The following is a 23,185-nucleotide window of genomic DNA, read 5'->3' on the forward strand; positions in this document are numbered from 1 at the left end:
ATGTCAACTAAAGTTCAAGACACTTTCTTCTTGAAGTCACAGGTAGGATCCAGCAGCGTAGGCAAACAAGTTCATTCTCCAAAGGGTAAGAGCAGAATAAGTTCTGTGATAGCATGAAAAAAACAACAATGTGGGTCCTTAAGCTCTAAAATTGGCATCATTATAAAACCATTGTCTTGTCTTACTGATACTTCATCAAAAAGCATGGTCCCAGTGCAGCTGCCAACTCCTGGAGGGAAGTAAATAGCAAATGAACAAACATGCAGCCATCAATAAAATATTAAATAAAAGTGTAAATGTTTTACACTTCCTACAACAATCTTTTATTGCTGGCACCGCTGCATGTTTGTTCATTAAGTTCCGTGATAGGTCTGATGAAAGTTTTTACAGTCCCTTGTCTTGAAACCTTCACCTCCACCTTACGTACCTTACCGTCATCACTAGGAACACTCTTTACAATAAGTCCCATGGGCCATTCGATTCTTTCGGCTTGCTGGTCCTTAAGCAGAACAAGATCTCTAACTTGTATGTTAGGGTTCAGCCATTGCCATTTCCTGCGTCCTTGCAGAGTAGAAAGATACTCCATCTTCCAACGATTCCAGAAGCAGTTGGCGAGGTGTTGTACTCATTTCCGCTGGTCACAGCACAGATTTCCTGCTTTAAAGTTTCCAGATGGAACAGGAACAGACCCAAGCTTCTGGGTAAGAAGAGTAGCTGGGGTAAGGATAGTTGGGGTCTCTGGATCTTTGGACACTGTAACAAGTGGTCTTGAATTGATTATGGCAGATGCCTCTGCCAGGAAGATGGTTAAAATCTCGTGGGTAAGTCTTGTGGAATTAAAGTCCATAAGCATAGAGTCCAATATTTTACGTGTAATACCTATCATTCCCTCCCATGAGCCACCCATGTGGGAAGAATGAGGAGGATTGAAAATCCATGTACAGGAGGGGGTGTGTCCGGATGTGAGCCGAGAAAGACGTGCTGCTGTGGAGCTCCGCACATCCTGATACCATCTACTGCCATCCTCTGCAATGACCAACCTGGTGAGCCTCCAAATCTGCCCCATAGGTCCCTGGGCATCCACTGCCTCAATCAAAGCCTATATTGTGGATCCCGGCTGGCCACTAGTGTTGTTACCTGGCCCGCAGCCGGCTCCACACAGCCGGGACCCGTCACCATCTTGCAGCCTATGAGACTGCCTACATCCTCCGCGCTCGAGTGCCACGATCCGCGGAATGAGCAGCAGCCCCACCATCATCCATCTAGGGCAGCTTCTCCAGAGGGGGTGGACCAGGAGTGAGCCATCGGAGGGCCGCCTAAAGATCCCCAAGGACGGGCTCTCCGCACCTGTTGCCCGACGCCATCTTGCGGCCTGTGGGGCCGCATGCATCCTTAATGCCATCTACTGCCATCCTTTGCACTGACCAACCTGGAGAGCCTCCAAGTCTGCCCCATAGGTCCCTGAGCATCCCCTGCCTCGATCACAGCCTAAATTGTGGATCCCGGCCGGCCGCAAGTGTTGTTATATGGCCCGCGGCCGGCTCCACACAGCCGGGACCCGTCACCATCTTGCAGCCTATGAGACTGCCTACATCCTCCATGCTCGAGTGCCGCGATCCCCATCCTCATCTACATGGGGCAGCTTCTTTAGAGGGGGTGGTCCAGGAGTGTGCCATCGGAGGGCTGCCTGAGGATCCCTGAGAGCAGACTCCCCATACCTGCAGCCCGCCGCCATTTTGAGGCCTACAGAACCAGCAGCATCCTCCCAGCTTGGGCACTGTGATCTGGCCATACTCTCCTCCCTCCCTCCTGCCAGACTCCCTGGGGGGAAAGACTAACTCATACTGCGGCTGGGGGAGTGGATAGCCTGTGAAGCTTCGCATCCTCCATCCTACTCTGCGGACCCCGATACCTACCCGTCAGCACCTTCGCATCCTCCATCCTACTCCGCGGACCCCAATACCTACCCGCAGGCCCCCTAAGAACCTCCTTCATCGCGAGGCAAACCTTGGATGGGTCACCCTAGGACTCGCTACTCAAAATTTGGTCCGAAGGTCTCTCGTACCCCTCCATCGGCGACCTTCTCCTCTACGAGGCGGCCCGCTACCGTGATGGAGGCGAATACGCAGGCAGTTGTGGAGCCGGAGGTGGCCTCCACGGGAGCGGAAATCCTGGCTGCCATTACAGTGTGCAAGGAAACTCTGACAACCAAGATTGACTTCCTGACCATAGATGTCTGTCTCATCCGTCAGGATATGGATAAATTCCGGTCCCACATCACAGAGGTGGAGGACAGAGTCTCCACAGTGGAGGATACAGTCTGAGCAGATTCCAGGGAGGTGAGGGCCCTGCAGCTCCAAGTGAAAGCGCTCCAGGAGCGTGCTCTAGACACTGAGAACCGCCTCAGGTAGAATAACACCCACATACTTGGATTACCTGAGAGAGCTGAGGGCCCCAGACCAGCTGAGTTTACTGAACAATTACTGTCCACCCTGTTTAGCCTGGGTGATATGCCTCCCACCTTCGTGGTGGAAAGAGCCCACAGGGTCCCGCCGCTCCCTCCAAGACCAGGGGCCCCTCCTTGCCCCTTCCTGCTGCGGCTGTTAAATTACCGTGATCGGGATTGCATCCTGGCAGCGGCACGTGCCATGCCTGAAATTAAATACGAAAATACCAAATTGCTCTTTTTCCCAGATTTCTCTCAGGAAGTACAGCAACGCCGCAAGTACTTTACTGATGTGAGATGCTGGCTCCGGGAAAAGGGAACACGCTTTGGTCTATTATATCCTCTCTGCTCTAATCCACCATTACCCCAATTGGTTGTTCAATGTCCTTTGTTGCATAGACTACCGCCCACTCCTCCTGTCTGAGGAGCTCCAGCAGCAACCACCGATTTTGTTTTTCCCTCTTTTTTATTTTTATTGACTGTGCTACTGTCTGGAACCTGCTTCCCCTACCTAAGAGCTTTCATAAGTGATGGAATACAACACTGAACTGTTGCTAATTAAAGTTTAAGGGTTTACTGTTTTTGAGTTTTGGGTATAGGCCCGATCTGATCACTCCCCAGTTTTTAGGGATGTCATCAGATGAGGGCAGGTTTGACACCTCGATGTCATCACGGATATTGTTTATTAGTTATGTATACATTCATGTTCGTTTATCTATTTGGCCTTTCATGGGTCATAATTCCACCTGGTACAGGCTCCCTGGGTTCTTGCTGCTCCTGAGATGTGCACGCGTACCTGCTTCACTCCTCCTTTCTACCCCCATCAGACCTCCGCAAAATGACAGGACGTGATGCCCCCACCTTCAGTGCGCTGTCCTGGAATGTCCGGGGGCTCAATTCTAAATTTAAGAGAGCGGTGCTCTTCAAATACCTCAAATTGCATTCCCCACATATGGCAATTTTACAGGAAATGCACCTTATGGGCAGCAAACTACTGGCGCTGAAAAAGCCATGGATGCAGAGAGCCTTCCACGCCTCCTATTCCACATATGCCAGAGGGGTCACAATCCTGATCAGTAAATCCTTCCCATGTGTGATGGAACATGTCACACTGACCCCCAGGGTAAATATGTACTAATAATGTTCACTGTCTGGGGTGTCCGATATATTGTGGTAGGTGTATACATCCCCTCTCCTTTTTCCTCCTCCACCTTATACACCATTCTAGAGAAAATCACTCCATACTGCCCTGCCAGACTGTTACTCATGGGCGATTTCAACGGCATTCTGGCTCCAGGCCTGGACAGACCTACCCCCCCAAAACAATTCTCTACTGACTTGCTCTCATGGGCAGAGGCACTAGGTGTATCTGAGGTGTGGAGATGGAAACATCATACGACCAGAGCATACTCCTGTTTCTCCAATACACATAAAACTTCCTCCCGCATCGATCTCGCCTTTGCCAACCCGACTATGCTGACAGATGTATTAGACGCCTCATACTTGCCCAGCGGACACTCAGATCACTGCCCCCTACTCCTTACCGTTCACTCCAAGTCCTCCCGTTCCTCGTCCCTTTGGCACCTGGGGACCCATTGGATCTCCCATGCTGACCTGGCAGATACCATTCCACCACGCCTAGCGGAATACTGGGATCTTAATATGGGGTCCTCCTCCACAGCGGTGACCTGGGATGCCTTTAAGGCTTTTACCAGAGGGCAATACATATCTTCTATTGCTGGGATCCGGAGAGAGCAGGCAGCTACCACTACTGCCCTACAGACCGCTGCGCAATCCCAATCGGACATCTATGCAGCTGACCCCACTGACACACACTTTGACTCCCTCAATGCGGCGAAACGTGAGTTACACCTCCACCTCACCAAGGTTACTAGACTTGACCTTTACCGAAACAAACAAACTTTGAACAAGGAGACCGCAACGGTCACCTCCTGGCGATGCTGGCACAACATGACAAACCCCTGACGGTGATCCCTAGTGTGGTGTCCCCTTCAGGAGAATCGGCCTCTTCCCTGCCAGACATACTAGAGGTCTTCCGCCAGTACTACAGCTCTCTCTATACCTCAGTGCTAACCTCGGACTTCTGGTCACGGGACCTCGTGCCCTGGCTGGCCCCCCTTGGTACTTGGCTGGTTGTCTGATGGGGAGAGAGAATCCCTAGTGAGGCTGATTACCATGGAGGAGGTACTGAAGGCGATTAGGTCCTTCCCTGTGGGAAAGTCAGATGGACTACCCATTAAGTTCTACAAGACTCATGGAGGCCTACTGGCCCCTAAACTGGCCCAGCTTTATTCCCAATATTTGGCTGATGGTGCCCTCCCTGTTTCCATGGGTCATGCCCATGTCATTCTCATCCAAAAATCGTCTAAAGACCCCACATCCTGTGCCTCCTACAGGGCAATCGCCTTACTTCAAGATCCTCACCAAATTACTAACCACGAGACTACAGCCCCTACTACCATCTATCATTGAGACTGACCAGACTAGTTTTATGGCCAATAGAGCGACAGGCGTAAACTTGAGGTGCCTGTTCACCAACATACAGTACACGCGCAACATCTCAATGAGGGAGGTGGTGGCCTCCCTGGACATTGAAAAGGCCTTCAACGCGGTCGAGTGGCCTTTTTTCTGGGAGGTCCTCCGCAGGATGGGGTTCCCGCTGATCTTCACTGAATAGATGAAGGTCCTTTACCGTGACCCCACCTCGGCCATTAAGCTGGGGGGGGGCCTGTCATAGTCCTTCCATCTGTCCAGGGGCACGCGGCAGGGCTGCCCTCTCTCTCCAGCCTTATTTGCCATCGCGAATGGAGCCACATGCGGAGGCCCTTCGCACCTCTCCTCACATTAGGGGGCTGCAGGTTGGCTGGCTCGATGAGAGGGTCACCCCGTACGCAGACGACTTCCTACTCTTCCTCAATGACGCGGATCCATCACTCGAGGAAGCCCTACAGGTCCTCAACTCCTTTTCCTCTGTCACGGGCCTCAGATTTAACTGGACAAAATCTCTCCTGTTTCCCATAGACCCTGCGGCCCGTGACACAGCTCCCACTGACATCCCTCTACAATGGGTCAAGAATTTTAAATAGGGTGGTGGTCTCCAGGCGGGCTTCTGACTTCTTACCCCTAAATTTGTCCCTGGTAGTTCAAGAGACTCAGCAACGGCTGAAGGCATTTCACTGTTGGGACGCATAAATTTGTTTAAAATGAAAATACTCCCCAAATTCACATACTTATTTTGCCACTCTTCACAGTGGATTCCTAAATCTTTTTTTATAGATCCACATCACCTCCTCGCCTCTTTCATATGGGGATCCCAATCCCCCAGATACAGCTGGACCACACTGATACGCCCGACCTCCCAAGGTGGCTTGGCGTGTCCGGATCTATACAAGTACTATCTAGCCGCCCAGCTAGTCAAGGCTGCTTGGTGGCTCAATCCGGACATCTCCAACCCAGCTACCCAGGTCAAGACAGCAGTGCTGGGATCCCTAGAGGTGCTCAAATGTTTGCTCTTTGGAGGCCCTCGAGCCCCCTATCCACTGACACCCTCCATGCGCACCACACTGCGTGCATGGGGGGGCAGGTCTTAAAATTGAAAAATACCCTCAACAGGCAATCTCACCCAATGCTCCCCTTTGGCTAAACCCAACCCTGGAGCACATCTATAAACTGCCCGAGCCCCATGCCTGGACCAAATTTAACATAAAAACAGTGACACAGATTGTCTTCAGTCAATCTCTAGTCCCACTCTCCAAACTGAACTTCGATTTTAACATACCGCAGTCCTATTTTTTCAGATTCCTTCAACTCTCCCATGCCTTCAGGCATAGTTTCAGGCAGGGCAGCAGGGTGGAATCCATAATTGGCCCAGATTGGGGACTGGTTCATAGCTGAATGGACAGAGTTATTATAGGCAAATTCTGCCAGTGGGAGCAGGGATGCCGAGTCATCTTGGGAAAAAGCTGAAAAGCAGTGGAGGTATTGCTCCAGGGTTTGATTTGTATGTTCCGTTTGCCCATTACTTTGGGGATGATAGGCGGATGGTAGGCAGAGTTCCACTTCCAAGGCTTTACAAAGGGCTCTCCAAAATCTGGAGGTAAATTGCACCCCGGTCCAAAACTATGTTTTTTGGGATTCCTTGAAGTCTGATGATCTCCTTGATAAAAGTATGAACCGTTTCGGCCACTGAGGGAGTACCAATCATTGGTATGAAGTGAGCCGTTTTAGATAGTCGGTCAACCACAACCAGGATGTCATGAAGTTTTCAGAGGGAGGAAGGTCAACTGAGGTTAGGTTACCAAAAGGACCGCTGAATGAGCTCATTAGTCTTATGGACCCCAAAGTGCCCTGCAAGTTGGTGGTCGTGGAATGTCCTGAGAACCTGAGACCTTGCTTCCTGAGGTACGAAGACTTTGTCCTGGTGCCAAAGTAATCCATCCAGCCTCCTTAATGAGTCATGTTCAGATTCGGGGCAAGATGCAGATGCTTCCATGGATGCCTTTAGGCTGGGTTGAATTAGCAAAAAGTTTTGCGCAGATAAAATGGTGCTTGGAGGAGCACATTCAGTAGATTCGGGGAACATCCTGGACAGGGCATCGGCTTTCCCGTTTTTGGAACCCGGGCAGTATGTAAAGTGGAAGTTAAATCTAGAAAAGAATAAGGCCCATCTGGCTTGTCGAGGTCTTAGGCACAGCTCCCGTAGCTACTTCGGATTCGTCCACCTCAAGGACAAAGGGAAGAGCTGGGTCTGGGTGTTGCAACACGGAAGGTGAAGAGGGCCTTCAGCTGTTCAAAGGCCATTTGAGAATCCTGGTTCCAGGAGAAGCGTGAGTGTAGGCGCGTGAGCTGGGTGATCGGGGCAATGATAGTCGAGAAATTTCAAATGAATTTCCTATAAAAGTTAGCAAAGCCCATGAACCGCTGCACCCCTTTCTTGTCAGAGGGTGCAGGCCATTCCAAGATTGCCGAGACCTTCTGAGGATCCATGGAAATCCCCTCCGTGGAGATTATGAGTCCCAAGAACTGGATAGATTGTTTCTCGAACTCGCACTTCTCTGCTTTGGCATATAAGCCATGGGTTCTTAAGGTCTTTAACACTTTTCTGACGTGCTCTCGATGGAATTCAAGTGAAGCTGAGAAAATGAGTATGTCGACCAGATAGACGATTAAGAACAGGTCAAGGTATTCCCTGAAGATGTCATTCACAAAATATCGGAATGTCTCGGGGGCGTTACATAGCCCTAATGGCATCACAAGGTACTCAAAGTGCCCAAAGCGTGTTCGGAAGGCGGTCTTCCACTCATCACCTTCCCTAATATGAACCAGGTTGTAGGCCTCCCGTAAGTCCAACTGTGTAAAAACCCGAGCTGTTCAGAACCTTTGGAATAACTCAGGAACGAGAGGGAGTGGGTATCTGTTCTTGATGGTGATTTTATTAAGATCCCGATAATCAATGCATGGTCTGAGAGAATGATCCTTCTTCTCAACAAAGAATATGCCAGCTCCAGCAGGCGAAGAGGAGGGGCGGATGAATCCTTTGGCTAGGTTTTCATCTATATTTTGTCGGATGGCCTCCAGCTCCAGCTCGGATAAAGTAAAGATTCGCCCAAAGGGTACTTCTGCTCTGGGTAGCAACTCAATTGGGCAGTCGTAGGACCAATGCGGGGGCAGGACATCAGCCCCTTTCTTGTCAAAGACATCAAGGAAATCAAGGTAGGCCGAAGGGACGGCATGACAGGAATCTGGTGTTGGTTGAATTGAGAGACCCACTGAAGGGTTGACAGGTGTGGGGATGCCACAGTGTTGGAGACAGTAGGGGGATGAGAAGCTGATTACTCCCTTGGGCCAGTCGATTGCGGGTTGTGGGCCCGCAGCCAGGGTATCCCTAGGATGGCTGGGAATAGTGGAGACCTGATGACGTCAAAGCGGAGTAATTCCTGATGGCCTGCATCTGTGGAGGCAAGGACAGGGATAGTCTCCTGAGTGACAGGTCCAGAGCTGGGAGCAGTACCATCTGCTGAATGTACATCAAGTCTTTGATCCTTTAGTTTAAGGGGTATGAGCAAGTTCTTGGCAAGGTTGATGTCCAAGAAACAACTACAGGCTCCAGAGTCAACTTGACTTAAAAGCTTGATTTCTTTTCCAGCCACCTGCAGCGATATGGGGAGAATTACATGAGTGGATACAGTCCCGGATAACTGGAGGTACGAGGGGCGTGGAAGACTGGATTTACTTGGGCGAACAGGACAACTGTGAAGGTAGTGGCCCAAAGCTCCACAGTAGAGTCACAAGTTAGCTTGTCCTCTGCATGCTCTCTCTTCAGAGGTTAAAGCAGGGCGGAGTAGGCCAATTTGCATGGGTTCCCCCCATTAGAATTATTGATAGGCTGGGGAACAGAGACTGGGATTGTTGGTCCTGGAACCTTTAGCATTACCCATGTGGGTCGGAAGATCTGGGTGCATTCGGACCGTCACTCCCGAAGCCGTCGGTCTAGTTGGATAGAGATTTGGATGAGATTCTCTAATGACGTGGGAGCCTCGATCCTAGCTAACTCGTCCTTGAGAGTCTCGGATAGGCCCTGCCGGAACTAGTATTTCATTCCACCCAGTATCAGCTGACCACTTACAAAACCCACAATATAATCCTCCACCGGTTATCTGCCTTGTACTAGGGCATGAAGGGCAGATTCGGCGGTAGCAGTCTGCTGTGGATCGTCATATAGAGTAGCCATCGCTTTGAAGAAGGTGGCAACTGAATCCAGTACTAAGTTCTTTTGCTCAAGGAGGTTATGAGCCCAGGAATGTGGCTCATCTTATAAGAGTGAGATGATGAAACCCACCTTGACGGTCTTAAGACAAAAAGTCCTTGCTTGCAGGGCAAAGTAAAGTTCACAGGCGTTTTGAAGGCCCTGAATTTCCAGCGGTCACCTAAAAAGCGCTCAGGAGTGGGGACTCTGGGCTCCGAAGGAGGTAATCCCACAGCAGGTGTGGCTATGGCAGGAGAACTGGCCTTTGAAGCTGAAACAGTGTAGCTAGTAGCTTGGTTTGAATCCGCAGGAGTCATGGAGGTAGTGAAGGGGTGAAGGCGTCCTTCCAGTTGAAAGTAGCCGTCTTGTAATCTCTGGACTGCTTGCGTAAAAGCCATCATCTGCTAACATAGGGCCTCCAATGCGGAAGCACCTCTCTCGGCCTCAGACATCGTGGCTGATTGATACTATCACATAGCTGGTACTGGAGGCCAATGGAGAGAGAGGGCTTCTCTTGTGGCTAAGTTCCAGAAACCCCTGAGGGTGAAAACAGGAAAGGTCAGGCCCAAAGAAGCACGGGTCGTCTGCTGGACTGTATTCAGGAGGTTCCAGAGTACAGCTGGTGTGCTGGCATAGAATCAGCAGACAGGTGGCACCCATGAGGTGTTGCAGGATTCGGATAATGCTGCGACTGGAGCGTGGTCAGAAGCCAAGGTCATAAGCCAGGTTGGTATCAGAGCAGACGTGGTCAGGTGGATAGCTGGAGTCGAACACAGGAAGCAAACAGGAGAGAGGTCAAGGACAAGCCAGATCGGTAACAGGAGACACAGGAACAGGACTATCACAAAGATAACACACTGGAGGAGCCAAAGATCAACCAGCAAATGCAGACACTAGCAGACTTCCTTATATAGGCCCATGTGATCTGCTGGTAGAGATACTGTGTCCTCAAGTCCTTCTCCTGCCAGAGATGCTGGGTCCTAAATTCCTTCTCCTGCCATAAGTGCTGATAGCGATGCTGGGTCCTAGAGCCCTTTTCCTGCTGTTGGTTCCCTGACAAAGACACTTGCAGACACTGGCCTGGTGGCATGATCTGCAGGGTTAATTTCAGATGGAACATAATGCCATTGTTCAGGTTTAGATGATTTCCTGATTCTCTCTACACGGTTTCTGACATAGACATAGAAACGTTTAGTCTGGTTGTATATGTAGCCCAGAACAACTTTGCTGTCTGTGTAGAATCTGACGTCATCTATCTGAATGTCTAGCTCACGCAGTATGAAATCTGCTATTTCTACAGCTAGCACAGTCCAAGAAAGTTCAAGCCTGGGAATCATGTGTTCAGGCTTAGGCGCTAACTTAGCTTTCCCAAACAGAAAGCCTATGTGGGCTTGATTAGAAGAATCTCTTACTCTAAGGTAAGTGACAGCTGCTATGGCCTCAGTAGATGCATCTGAGAAGATGTGAAGCTCTTTCCTCTGACTTGTGGCAAGGTAGGCAGAAATGTAGCAGTGTGGTATATGGATTCCATCTAAGGAATGTAGAGATTGTTTCCAGGACTCCCACTTTGAAAGCTGGTCTATTGGTAGTGGAGTTGGTTCGGCGTGATCATAGTCAAAGATCCTTTTCATAAAGGCGATGAAATGGTCCTTCATTTCAGGCCTGTTCTTTAGTGTTCGTTGAAGTGAGTTGAATCTGGATAGAGCCTGTTCATGAGTGGTTGGGAATACAAAAAAAGGGAGTTTAACCCTTGCAGCACGAGGAGGTAATGGTGCAACCCGGCTGTTAGACTCATTCTGGAAGAACTCTTTGTCCATTATTTTGATGAACTCTCTGTCTTAGGCTGACAAGGTTATTTTGTTGTCATCGCTTGTAGTACAAAACACTGTGGTACCTAGGTTGTCATCGCAAAGGTTAGGAGTGACATCGGGTACTTGGATAATGTCAAGAGGCTTCTCTTTTATTTCATAACGGTGAGGGCACTGTTTGAAGTAGAATGCACGTCCGTTTCCTAACATGTAAGTTTTGAAGGAGTGGATCTCGGATGACGTACGCATTCTATCCAAGCATACTTCGCCCACGATTACCCAGCCTAGATCAACTTTTTGTGCCTAAGGGGCATCATCAGGTCCATTGCACTGCTTGCATACTTTGTGTACTCTGAGAATGTCTCTTCCTAGCAAGATCAAGATTTCAGCATTCATGTCCATTGCAGGAATTTCATTAATAAGGTGCCTCAAGTGAGGATGGTGATATGCAGCCTCTGGAGTAGAATTTTCTTCCCTTTCATCTGGTATCTGGTCACACTCGACTAATGTTGGTAGGGGTATGCCCTCTCACTTATTGATATGAGAGACCATGAACCCGTCGGCCTTTCCCCCGAAGGTCTCTTCACGACCAGAACAGGTTCTGAGAGTATACGGTGGCGCATGTCCCTCTATACCAAAGATCTCAAAGAATTTAGGCTTAACCAGGGAACTGTTGCTCTGTTCATCTATTATGGCATACATCCTAGTAGCTTCCTCAGGTTGACCCTTTGGGTATATCTTGACTAGGCATATCTTAGCACAGCATTTGTGATATAAGCCTTCTCCACAGACTTCTGTGCATGAAGAAGAAACATACGCTCTGGCTGGAGCATGACCTTGTTGTCCACCGCCATGACTTGAGACAGGGCTGGAGGTAGGAGGCTGCTGTGAATTGTCTGAGGGTAGGCCTGGATGCATAGCTGTAACATGTCTGTCGCTACTGCATTCTGTGCACTTGATGAAAACTTTATAGTCTTTAGCAAAATGTCCATAACAAGCACAGCACCTGTAGCATATTCCAAGTTTCTGAAGAACCTCCCTGTGATCTTGTAACGTCTTTGCCCTAAGCCCACAACATTTCTTTAGGGGGTGAGGCTTCTTGTGAATAGGGCACTGACGATTAGGGTCTTTATCTCTGTCACCCGAATCGCTCTGGTGAGCAGGAGAGGATACGGGTGGTGAGATGTCTGTCCTTTTAACAGATATTGCTCTATTAAAGTCTTTACGTTTAGCTGCTATGTTATCACACCTTGATGAGGATGATGATGATGATGAAGCAGGCAAGTTGGGTTCACTGAAGCTGAAGCTGGGATCGTTTCTCATCCAGGCTTGATCACTGATGAACCTGCAAAAATATGCGAATGGAGGAAAAGATACGTTATAGTCTCTTTTGTACCTTGAGCCCTGTTGTGCCATTTCTTTTGCAGGCCGTATGGCAGTTTAGACACCACTGGATTGACACCATGAGCAGTTGAGTAGTGTCCAGGAAGCTTAGTCCAGTTAGATGTGAGTCTGTCTTTGCCAACTCCAGCTCCATGAGAAGATCACTCAGATCTTGGAGCTTGTGATAGTCTTTGTTCCCTATTTTTAGGAAGTTTTGCAGTCTCTTTAATAGAGCGCTTTCTATGGCTTCAGAGCTATCATAGGCTTGCTCAAGTCTTGCCCATGCAGCAACAAGACCTGCATCTGGGTGGTCAACATGCACTGTTCTCAGTCTTTTAACATGATCTGCAGATTCTGGCCACAGCCACTTTATGAGCAAATCAAGTTCCTCCTTGGTGGTAAGGTTAAGATCAGCAATGGTAGCCTTGAAGGTGGATCTCCAGGCCCTGTAGCTCTTTGGACAGTCGTCAAACCTTGAGAGGGTAGTGTTAATGAGCTCACGGCGTACCATATATCTGGCAAAGTCATTCAAGTCTGGTCTCTCACTCTTTGGTGCCAAAGTAACTTGTGGAATCCTTCAGGTGTGAAAGTTCTCTGGTGAAGTAGGGTGAGGTTTACCAGAATGAAATTATGTTGCAGGAGCGTTTAACTGTGGTGTAGTCCCTAAGGCTTTGCTGGCTGTGGCTTGACACTGGAAGTCACCTTGTTGTCAGCAAGAGGTGATGCGGTTTGCTGCATAGATGCACTTGTGTTGTAAACTTGAAAAGGCTCAGGCATTTGGAGCTGAGTGGTCTCTGTGTTGAGTGTCAGAACAGTGTTGTTAGTAAGACGTACAGGAGATAACTCTGTATCATTGCAAACATTATGCTTTAGTACATATTCACTGGTGCGTTCAACTGGGTCTTGCAGTTCCGCTGGGATGGACCAGTCTGAGGTAGCACTTTCTCCCATCACTTGTTTGAGGACTCTCAGCCTTGCTAGGGCAACTGCTTCCTCCTTTTCCATTTGCAGAATCTTTAATTGGGTATCTACCTCTGTTTGTTGAGCTTTCATCTGTGCCTTTTGTGTTTCTATTTCTGCTTGTTGAGCTTCCATCTTTGCTTTTTGTCTTTAATTGGGAATTTGCCTCTGCTTGTTGAGCTTCCATCTTTGCCTTTTGTGTCTTTAATTGGGAATCTGCCTCTGCTTGGTGAGCCTCCATCTTTGACTTTTGTGTTTCTATTTCTGCTTCCTTTCTGGTAAAGGAGCTTTGCACTTTATTTGCTTCCAGACTTGCACGGGCCTCTGATAGCTTGCCACTTAATGTTGAACTTCTGGAGCGAGGGGATCTAGAAGAATGTGCAGTGTGCTTGGTTGATGTGGATCTGTGAGATCTGGTCTCCTGCAGTTGGGCAATGCGGAGTTCTGCCTTACACTGGGCATTTTGCACTAAGAGATCCCTTTGTTGGTTTAGTGCATCAGCCCTGGTCAGTTCTGCTGAAGATCCTCTATATTACAGTCCTGCAAGAAAGCTGTATTTTGCAAACAGCCGCTGGTAGCATTCATAAGCGGCAGATAAGCGATCTATAGAGTCTCTTAGTTCAGCTGGTTGATCATTCAAGTGTGACAAAACTGACATGCAGTGTGAAGTTCTGTCCCATAAATCTGACAGATTGCTGGAGAACTCATCTCTAGTGGCTTCATAGTTTTCTCTGAGTTTCTGTGTAGGTTTTATTGTTTGTTTTGGTTTTACACTCTGTTCGGCAATATCTGCAGAATCTGCTCCCTGTACATCTGCGGGTTCAGGGGCATGATGGATCTGCGTTGGTTCAGCCACAAAAGGGTGCTCAGAGTCTTGTCTAGACTTTTTCACGTTTTACAAGAAATGGTACTGCCTCTTTAAGAAGACGGACAGCAGCTTAGACAGGTGGGGTAATGCAGTTCAATGTAGAGAAACAGTTTTTAACATTCACATGAGGTGCAGTAAACTCGTGCAACCATGTGCTTCACAAGATGGCGGGTGGCACTGAGCTTCATTGCAGATCAGGCGCACACATATACACAGCAGGCTGTGGGAATTCTATACATCTTTTGACTATTCTGTCTCCGATTGTTGTGAAGCTTAGGTGTGCGCAGCCTTTTGCATTAGGGTGTGCACCCCAAAGCTCAAACACACATGCCTTTATCTACAGCCTCAGCTGCACTGGACAGTGAATTAATGGGAAGTGCTCTGTGCTGAGCGGCTCCCTGTTCATTCACACACTGAAGCACAAACTGTGTTTGCTATGCTTCAGTTATAAATGAACACAGTGAGTGGGTGTGTTCACGCTTTTCATTTACAAAAGGAAGACGCTGGTAAATTACAATTTGCGAGCCCCTTCCCCCCTCTCTCCATCCTGAAACATCCCCTGCAGAGCGGGGGGACAACATAGGGGAAACCCAGACAGAAGGGGTAATTGGCACTCCACGTAGTGATTAGGGTGTGCTCAGGCACACCTGGCATACCCCGTGCGCACGCCTATGTTGTGAAGCGATTTATCCCTTGTGAGACCTCTATGCCTGGCCTGTATAAGATATAATCACTGAGGACAATCCTCATCAGATAGTTTGAACTCACCAAATTCCATCCACAAAGGTGCTTTTATTCTCAACATCAGTTTACAGCAGATGACAATATACAAACAGATGAATAGGTTGTAGTATTTATGCGGTCAAAAGATGATATTGTCTGTAGCTTACAATACGGAATACATGTGCCCTGCTACATGCGGCTTGTAGCTGCATCCATGACATAGGAAGTACAATCACAGGAAAAAGTTTAGTGCATTACATACAGAGGAAATGTGTCATAACATCAGGGAAAAGAAACATGAGAAAACAAGTGCATTACCACAAAAGGTCACTGGATGGCAGCATGTGAACCAAATATAAAATGTCCATAGAAAATGGTTAGGAAAACAGTCTATATAAATTCTATGCCCTGTTGCGGCAGCACACGGGTTGCTGGCAGGATCTGGATGGGTCCAGAAGAGCATAACCTTGTGAGGACTGTCGGGGCGTGGTGGTGCTCAGGCGGTCAGGAACTCCCTGCTTTGCTTGGAATAAACCGTGCTTCAGAGGATAGCAGTGGACACCCGGCTGAGGGTCAAACACAGGATGGCCAGTGGACACCCGGCCGAGGGTCAAACACAGGATGGCCAGCAGACACCCGGCTGAGGGTCAAACACAGGATGGCAAGAAGCAAGAGCAAGTCTGTGACGTAAGCCGGGGTCATTCACAGGTAATCAAGCAGAGGCAAAGTCCATATAGCAAGCCGGGGTCAAGCACAGGTAATCAGGCAGAGGAAAAGTCCATATAGCAAGCCGGGGTCATGCACGGGTAATCAGGCAGATGCAAAGTCCATATAGCAAGCCAGGGTCATGCACGGATAATCAGCAGAGGGAAGGTCAAGGAGCAAGCCAGGGGATGAGCCAGGAGAGGAGGTCAACAGGTCTGGAATGAGCTGGGTTAAGAACAGGAGATCCAAGGAATAACACAGAGGTTCAGGAGTACAAGAAGATGACGACAATCCAGCAACTTGGGTCAGACAGAGGCAGTCTTTTAAAGGGCAGCAGGAGGATCCATCTGTCACATGATGCGCTTATGGCGCCCATTTCTTCTACTGGCAAGATTGCCAATACTTCCACGGCCATGTCCCTGACACAGTCCAGCAAAGAGACAGCCCCATATAGCAGTTGTTAAAAGATGAAAAATTCAACACACAGCTAGGTCCTGCTAGTGGGCACCTCCACACCTTTCAGATGGAAGACCCCCTCCCAGCAGACACAGACGCAGGCATCCCAGTCGTGGGGAATCCTCCAGAAGGAGGGGGGGGGGGGCGGAAGCAGAGAGGAGATTCTGGGTGCTGCAATCTGCAGGCTGTAACAATTTAAGAAAAAAACCTTTCCCCATCAAAGCGGACTCTTTCTTCACTTTCGGGTGCCGCTGTGCCGTAATCTCCTGTGCGAGACAAGTACATGATAATCCCAGCCTCTTCTCCAGCCATGGTTGGGGCCCAGGCGGATGGGCTCCTCGGGACGCCTAGTCCCCCTACATGTGTATGGGCTGTCACGCCCTGGTCAGAGGGCAGCAATAGCAGCCTCTATTGTTTATCATGACATGTTTCCTTTGAATGCTATCTGAAAGCAAACAAGCAGCAGTGCTCTCCTCTCTTCCTGTCCTCGTAGACACAGAGGCAGCAGGAGTCTGTGGCCCCTGCTACTTTAAATCAAATCCTGTGACAAGGGAGCAGTGGGCAGGGCCAAACCACACTGTGTGTGTCTATGGATGAACACAGCCCAGCTCGAGAGTGAGCCCGCACGTCTTTTCCCATAGTAAGTGGTTTGCTATGGTGGCAGACACAGCAGGGGAGGAGCCGAGAACATTAGAGGGGGACTCCAGAAGAGGAGGTTCAGGGATGGTTTGTACAATAGTATTGCACAGAGCAGGTAAGTATAACATGTTTGTTATTTTAGAAAGAAAAAATGTCATGCTTTACAACCACTTCATAAGCTCATTCAGACAGGCAGGCAGATCCATCTTCTGATCTGAGTCACTGTCTGCTGTGTGTGAATCCACCTCGGAGCTGTGTGCAGGCAGCCCATAGAAGTGGATGCACAGGCAGCAGCTGCATGGAAAAATCACATGCCAAAATTTGACATGTGGACAATGTTAGGATCCGTACATCCACTACTGCCCACATGGCAAATTTCAACATACAATTGTCTTCATGCAGCCGCTGCATGTGCACCTACTTCTATGAGCTGCCTGCATGCAGCTCCAAGGTGGATTCACACACAGAAAAAAGCGGCTCAGATCAGAGGACGTGTCTGACTGTCCGGCTGAATAAGCCTTTAGCTGTCATTCACATTGAATGCGGATTTGAAATCATGCGACCTCATCTGAAATTGCACAATTTCAAAGATGCATGTCAGTGTGACTTCAGGTGCGACTTTGAAGACCTCTGTGCAGCTTCATGTACAGATGTCTATGCAAGTCGCACCTGAAATCGCCAAAAGTAGTGCAGGAACTGCTTTTTCAAATCGGTGCAACACCTCAAAGTCAGCGCTGCATCGATTTAAACATTGCCAACAATAGGATGCGACTTGTCATGGGATTTGACCTGTGAAATCCCATGACAAGTCACTCCAATGTGAACGAGGGCTTAAGGATAAAATGTTTATTTTTCTCATTTTTTTTTCTAACTAAACAGAATTGAATTGTACTTTGTGTGAGTGTGGAAGATTACAACATTTTATTGCAGGAGACCATGAGCACAGGTTCTGGCATCTAACCAGTTTTCCCTGGTCAGCCCAGACATTCAACTACAAAACAATAGAGACCATTGGGGATGCTGGCTGCTGTTCAGTTTAAGAGGCACATGCAAGCCTTACTAGATTAAACTTATATACTCTATATACTATATCCTCTGTTGGCAGCATCTGTATGTTATACATACACTTTATGTTTACATATATAGGAAATGTTGTTATAAAGTGTATGTATGTATGTATGTGCCTGTTTTTTCTTTTACAGATAACATTCTCAAGCTGTACATATAAAGTTCCCTCTCTGGGTTCCCAAATTAAAGCGTATGTTATTGCAAAAAAAAAAAATCAGATGCACTACATCTCTGCAAAAAATGCACACTTGCCAGTATTTTATACCTCTAGGCTACGTTTCCACTATTGCGACCCCAAAGTCGTGCGATTTAGAGTGTGACTTTGGAGTGCGACTTGGAAGCGACTTTGAGTGCAGCTTTGATCAGACTTTACGCTCTCTGGGTCAAAGTTGCATCAAAAGTCGCATCAACGTAGTGCAAGCACTTTTTCAAAGTCACTGATTTTCAAAGTCACATAGATAGGAACGGGTGCCATTGAAATCAATGGGCTGTGACTTGTCATGCAACTTTATGTATCCAAAGACACATTACAAGTCACACTAGTGGAAACAGAGCCTTTAAGCCTGATTCACACCTATGCAGGTTGCAGTTTGTATATTGCAAGTACATTTTTCAATACATGCTTTTGATCCATTGATGTCTATGGAACCAAAAACCAGCAAAAAGTCCCTGGCCCTTTCCATAAAATGCACAGATGTGAACATGACCCATAGGAAACCATGTTAAATGGACTGTAGTCTGTTTCTGCAAAACTGAATGCACTAGAAAATGCATAGGTGTGAACCAGGCCTTAAAAAACCCTGCAAGTACAGAATAACACCTGCTAATCTGCCAGGAATTAACTTGGCTCCTAATTTTCTATTGTGGGCTGGCAACACATGATTTTGTGATTATGTCAGTCCTGAATCCCTTCTACTGTCCTCCTCTCCACAAAAATTGGGATGAATTGTACTATAGTCCAAGATAAGAACCAAGAAAGCTAATTAGACTCCCTGAGATAACACAAGAAGTGTGCACAGGACAGCTCTGAATTTCAGCAGGTATTTTTTCGCATATCAAACAGATATAACAAAAAAAAAAGTATATTTAACAGACCAAAAGGGAGTAAACAAGATAACTTTATTGTAAGTGTTTACATACACTCTAAATCTGCACACAATACATAGTTGCCAACATTGAAAAAAAATTTTTAGGGACACTTTTTTGGCTGTAGGCGGAGTCTTGTTTTAATTAGGGGGTGGGGCATGCATTTGTGGGCGTGACAAAGGGGCAAAGCAAAAATGCGGCACACAAAGCGCGTCACGGCGAAAAATGGGCGTGGTTTACGGGAAATAGTGGGCGTGTCCTAAATGGGCGTAATATAAAATGAAATCATTCAACTCATAATGCAGAATCAGTGGGATCCCTGAGCGTGTCACCTGCCATGTCGCCTGCCACCAGCCATCCGTCCTTGCATCAGGTGCCCCCAGCAGAGTCCGTCCTTGCGTCAAATGTCCCAGCAGAGTCCGTCCTTACATCAGGTGCCACCCTCTCCTTGGTTCCCTCCCGTCTTTCCCCATTCCCCCCCCCTCCCCTCCTTGTTCCCCACATCTTTCCACACCTCACCCTGAGCCGCCCCTCCCCCCGGGGGAATTGATGTCTGCCTAGCAAACCTCACTCAGCTTTGCTGTATACTTCCCATTGTGTCGGTTTGCGCAGACATCAATAGTCAAGACGTCCGGACGTTTTTGTTTTGTTTTGTAAGTCCCTACATGTTACATGTTCCCCATGTCTGTGCTTTTTGTTTTTGATCAATCCAGGTATTGATCAATTTTATCAGGGCAGGGTTACTTATTGGTTATGCTTTTGTATATATCTCCATGTTTTTCAATTTTGTACCTACAATAAATAATATTCATTTGTAATTAATATACTCATTTAGATTGCCTCTCTCATGAGCCCCGCTTTTCTTTTGGTCCCCCTCTATTTGGGACAATTCTTGGGTTATCAGGTGCCCCCAGCAGAGTCCGTCCTTGCATCAGGTGCCCCCAGCGGAGCCCCCCTTACATCAGATGTCCCCAGCGGAGCCCCCCTTAAATCAGATGTCCCCAGCGGAGCCCCCCCTTACATCAGATGTCCTCAGCGGAGCCCCCCCTCACACCAGGAGTCCCCAGCGGAGCCCCCCCTCACACCAGGAGTCCCCAGCGGAGCCCCCCTCACACCAGGAGTCCCCAGCGGAGCCCCCCTCACATCAGGTGTCCCCAGTGCAGCCCCCCTCACATCAGGTGTCCCCAATGGAGCCCCCCTCACATCAGGTGTCCCCAGTGCAGCCCCCCTCACATCAGGTGTCCCCAGCGGAGCCCCCCCTCACATCAGGTGTCCCCAGTGGAGCCCCCCTCACATCCCCAGTGCAGCCCCCCTCACATCAGGTGTCCCCAGTGCAGCCCCCCTCACATTAGGTGTCCCCAGTGGAGCCCCCCCTCACATCAGGTGTCCCCAGTGCAGCCCCCCACATCAGTTGTCCCCAGTGCAGCCCCCCCTCACATCAGGTGTCCCCAGTGCAGCCCCCCTCACATCAGGTGTCCCCAGTGCAGCCCCCTCACATCAGGTGTCCCCAGTGGCGCCCCCCACCTCAGGTGTCCTAGTAGTGTAGTAGACAGTGTATACTGTCTCCCTCCGCCGGCCGCATGGCTAGAACCCTGCCCCTTTCCATAACAGACTGGCAGCGGGGTGGGGGGTAGGCGGGGCGAGGCGGGGTGGAGGGTGGTCGGCGACGCAGGAGCTCCGTCTAGCCCCCCCAGCCGTCTTCCTGATCTTCTGAAAAATGGCAGCCAGCGAAGACAATGTCTCTGCCGGCCGCGGACCTCTTGCGGCAGGCGGCGGCGAAAATCGGTGAAGAACCGGATTTCTCGGGACATTTACCGGGAAACAACAAAATCGGGAATGGAGTCTAAATCCCGGGAAATCCGGGACAGTTGGCAACTATGACAATAGATCAGCCTTTATCAGGGCTTTTTTTCAGCAGGAACTAGGGGGAACTCAGTTCCACCACCTCTGACTCAGGTCTCCTGCTCCCTGCTTACCACTATCACTTGGTAACACTGAAGTCCAGCTTCTGCCTTTACAAGTGATAGCTCATCTCCCAGTAGCTCCCACAGGACAGATCTCCTGCGCAGATCCCACTGAGTGCCGGACAGGGACAAGGGAGATACAGAACAGGTGCAACCTAGGTGGTCTCCATTTTTTCCCTGGTGACCAATTGTTGATGCTCCTACTGCATGATCTCCCTTGCAAGTGACTGTAGTATAGTATAGTATGCTGGAAGGTACTACAGCCGGATAGGTGCTTCAGCTTAATATAGCAACAAAGGTAAGACATATGACAGATGGTGGAGCTTTTAAGGAGGGGGGAAGATGAGGGCAGTGGAGGGAGGGGTTGTATGCAGAGGGAAGAGCTACTATTTGATGCCATTTGGCAGGTATGTGTGTGTGGCGGGCATGGTTGAGTTCCTGCACCTTTTCTCTGAGAAAAAAAGCCCTGGCCTTTATGAACCTTTTTTTAACGTAGAAATAACTTTTTTCTATCCTCCTGAAGCCTACAAAATACTCCCACCTTTGCTTACATTCCCATCCTGGCTAGCAGCTAAACCACTGTTACAATTGGGTAAGGGAGAAGCTATCAAAACAGGGAGGCACTTATTCCTGTGATATTTTTAGGGGGTTCCTTACTGTTAGAGCTGAAAGGATGTGGAACTCCTTTCCACAATCAGTGGTGTCAGTGGGAAGTGTTCATCATTTCAAAAAACTCTTAGATGGGTATCTTAGTGAACGCAATAGACAGGTATATGGGAAATGGTGTTGACATAAACACACTCACATACACACACATCTACACAGGTTAAAGTAGATGGACTGATGTCTTTATTGAACCTTACAAATGTTGAAACTACAATGGCGGTAAACATTCAATGGTTCCCAAAAACTAGCCAGGACAGGAATGTAAAACAAAGAAGGGAATATTTCAGCTAGGCTTCAGGGAAACAGAAAATGGCCTACAGGGATCACTTTTTTTGGAAAAGGTTTGCCAAAAGTGAACATAGCCCTTAAAGTGTTTGTAACATTAATACCAACTTTCACCGCCAGCCCCTCTCCTTCCTCCAGCGATAACACACAATGTAAGTGTTTAATAAAATCGATGCTTATAAATACCTTTTTTCAGATATCTTCATGCCCATCATGTGCCTCCCGGCAACTCTGCTACTCCGATCCAGGGCTACAGTGGGAAGCGCCAAGACCTCCCTTTAAAATCAGCCGGGAGGTCACGTGACCACCGTGCTGGCCGCTCAGCCCCTCCCACTGTAGCCCTGGTTCGGAGAAGCAGAGTGGCCGGGAGTCACGTGACCGGCCTGAAGATATCTGAAAAAAAGGTATTTAGAGGCATTGCTTTCAATAAACACTTACACAGTGTGTTATCGCTGGATAAAGGAGAGGGGCAGGAAGTGACATTTTTTAAACTTGTATGTACTACTAATAGCGGCAGGAGGGGGGGTGGAAACAGTTCACACAGACACACGGAGCTGACAGTCAGGGAGGGAGAGATGCAGATGACGGAGGCAGTTAAACTGACCACAGTGCCAGGGCTCATCAGCCATGATAAACCGTGGTCAGTTTACAGGGGGGAGGACAGAAACAGGCAGGATCAGCCAGGTTTTTTACAGCTTAGAGAGGGTCAGGTTAGACAGCAGCACTGTGCTGTCTAACCTGTTATAAGGAAACAGGAGCTCTTTTTTAGGGTTACAAACAGTCTAAGCAATAGTCACCTCTTTACACCTAGCTTGTGATTAGACGGTCATGGAGCAGCAACAGACTAATGATGTTATCTACTTGCTCTCTCCTCCTTTCCTATCAACAAAAGAACATACAGAGCCCAAAGCACTGCTTCTCATTTTCTATGAGTGTTGTTGTACAGGGTAATACATTTAAAAATACATTAACAAAAAAATGAGGTACAGTACTAATGTACTGTATATGTCTGTAGAAGGAACCAATGAGCACCTAGGGGGACTGAATATCAACACTCCTAGGATTTTTTTCTAGACATGCCAGTTTTCAATTTCTTTTAATGACAGGATTGCTGTAATTTTGTTTAAATAAGTACATATCTGTATTCATTTTATATATTCATAGTTTAGCTTTAAGGGCAATAGAGGAGGAAGAACGGAGCCACTTGCAAACAGTGCTCATGCCAGAAAAAACAATAGTGATTGGGAAAAGTTTTCAAACTTGCTCAATTGCTGTTCTCCCTGTGGTGCACATTCAGTGCAATAATGAGCTTTCCTAACCCTACCAAAAAGCCTGGAGACTATTAACTTTGTATTAGCACTT

The sequence above is a fragment of the Aquarana catesbeiana genome, linkage group LG07, assembly GCF_042186555.1.
Source record: "Aquarana catesbeiana isolate 2022-GZ linkage group LG07, ASM4218655v1, whole genome shotgun sequence".
Classification (NCBI taxonomy): domain Eukaryota; kingdom Metazoa; phylum Chordata; class Amphibia; order Anura; family Ranidae; genus Aquarana; species Aquarana catesbeiana.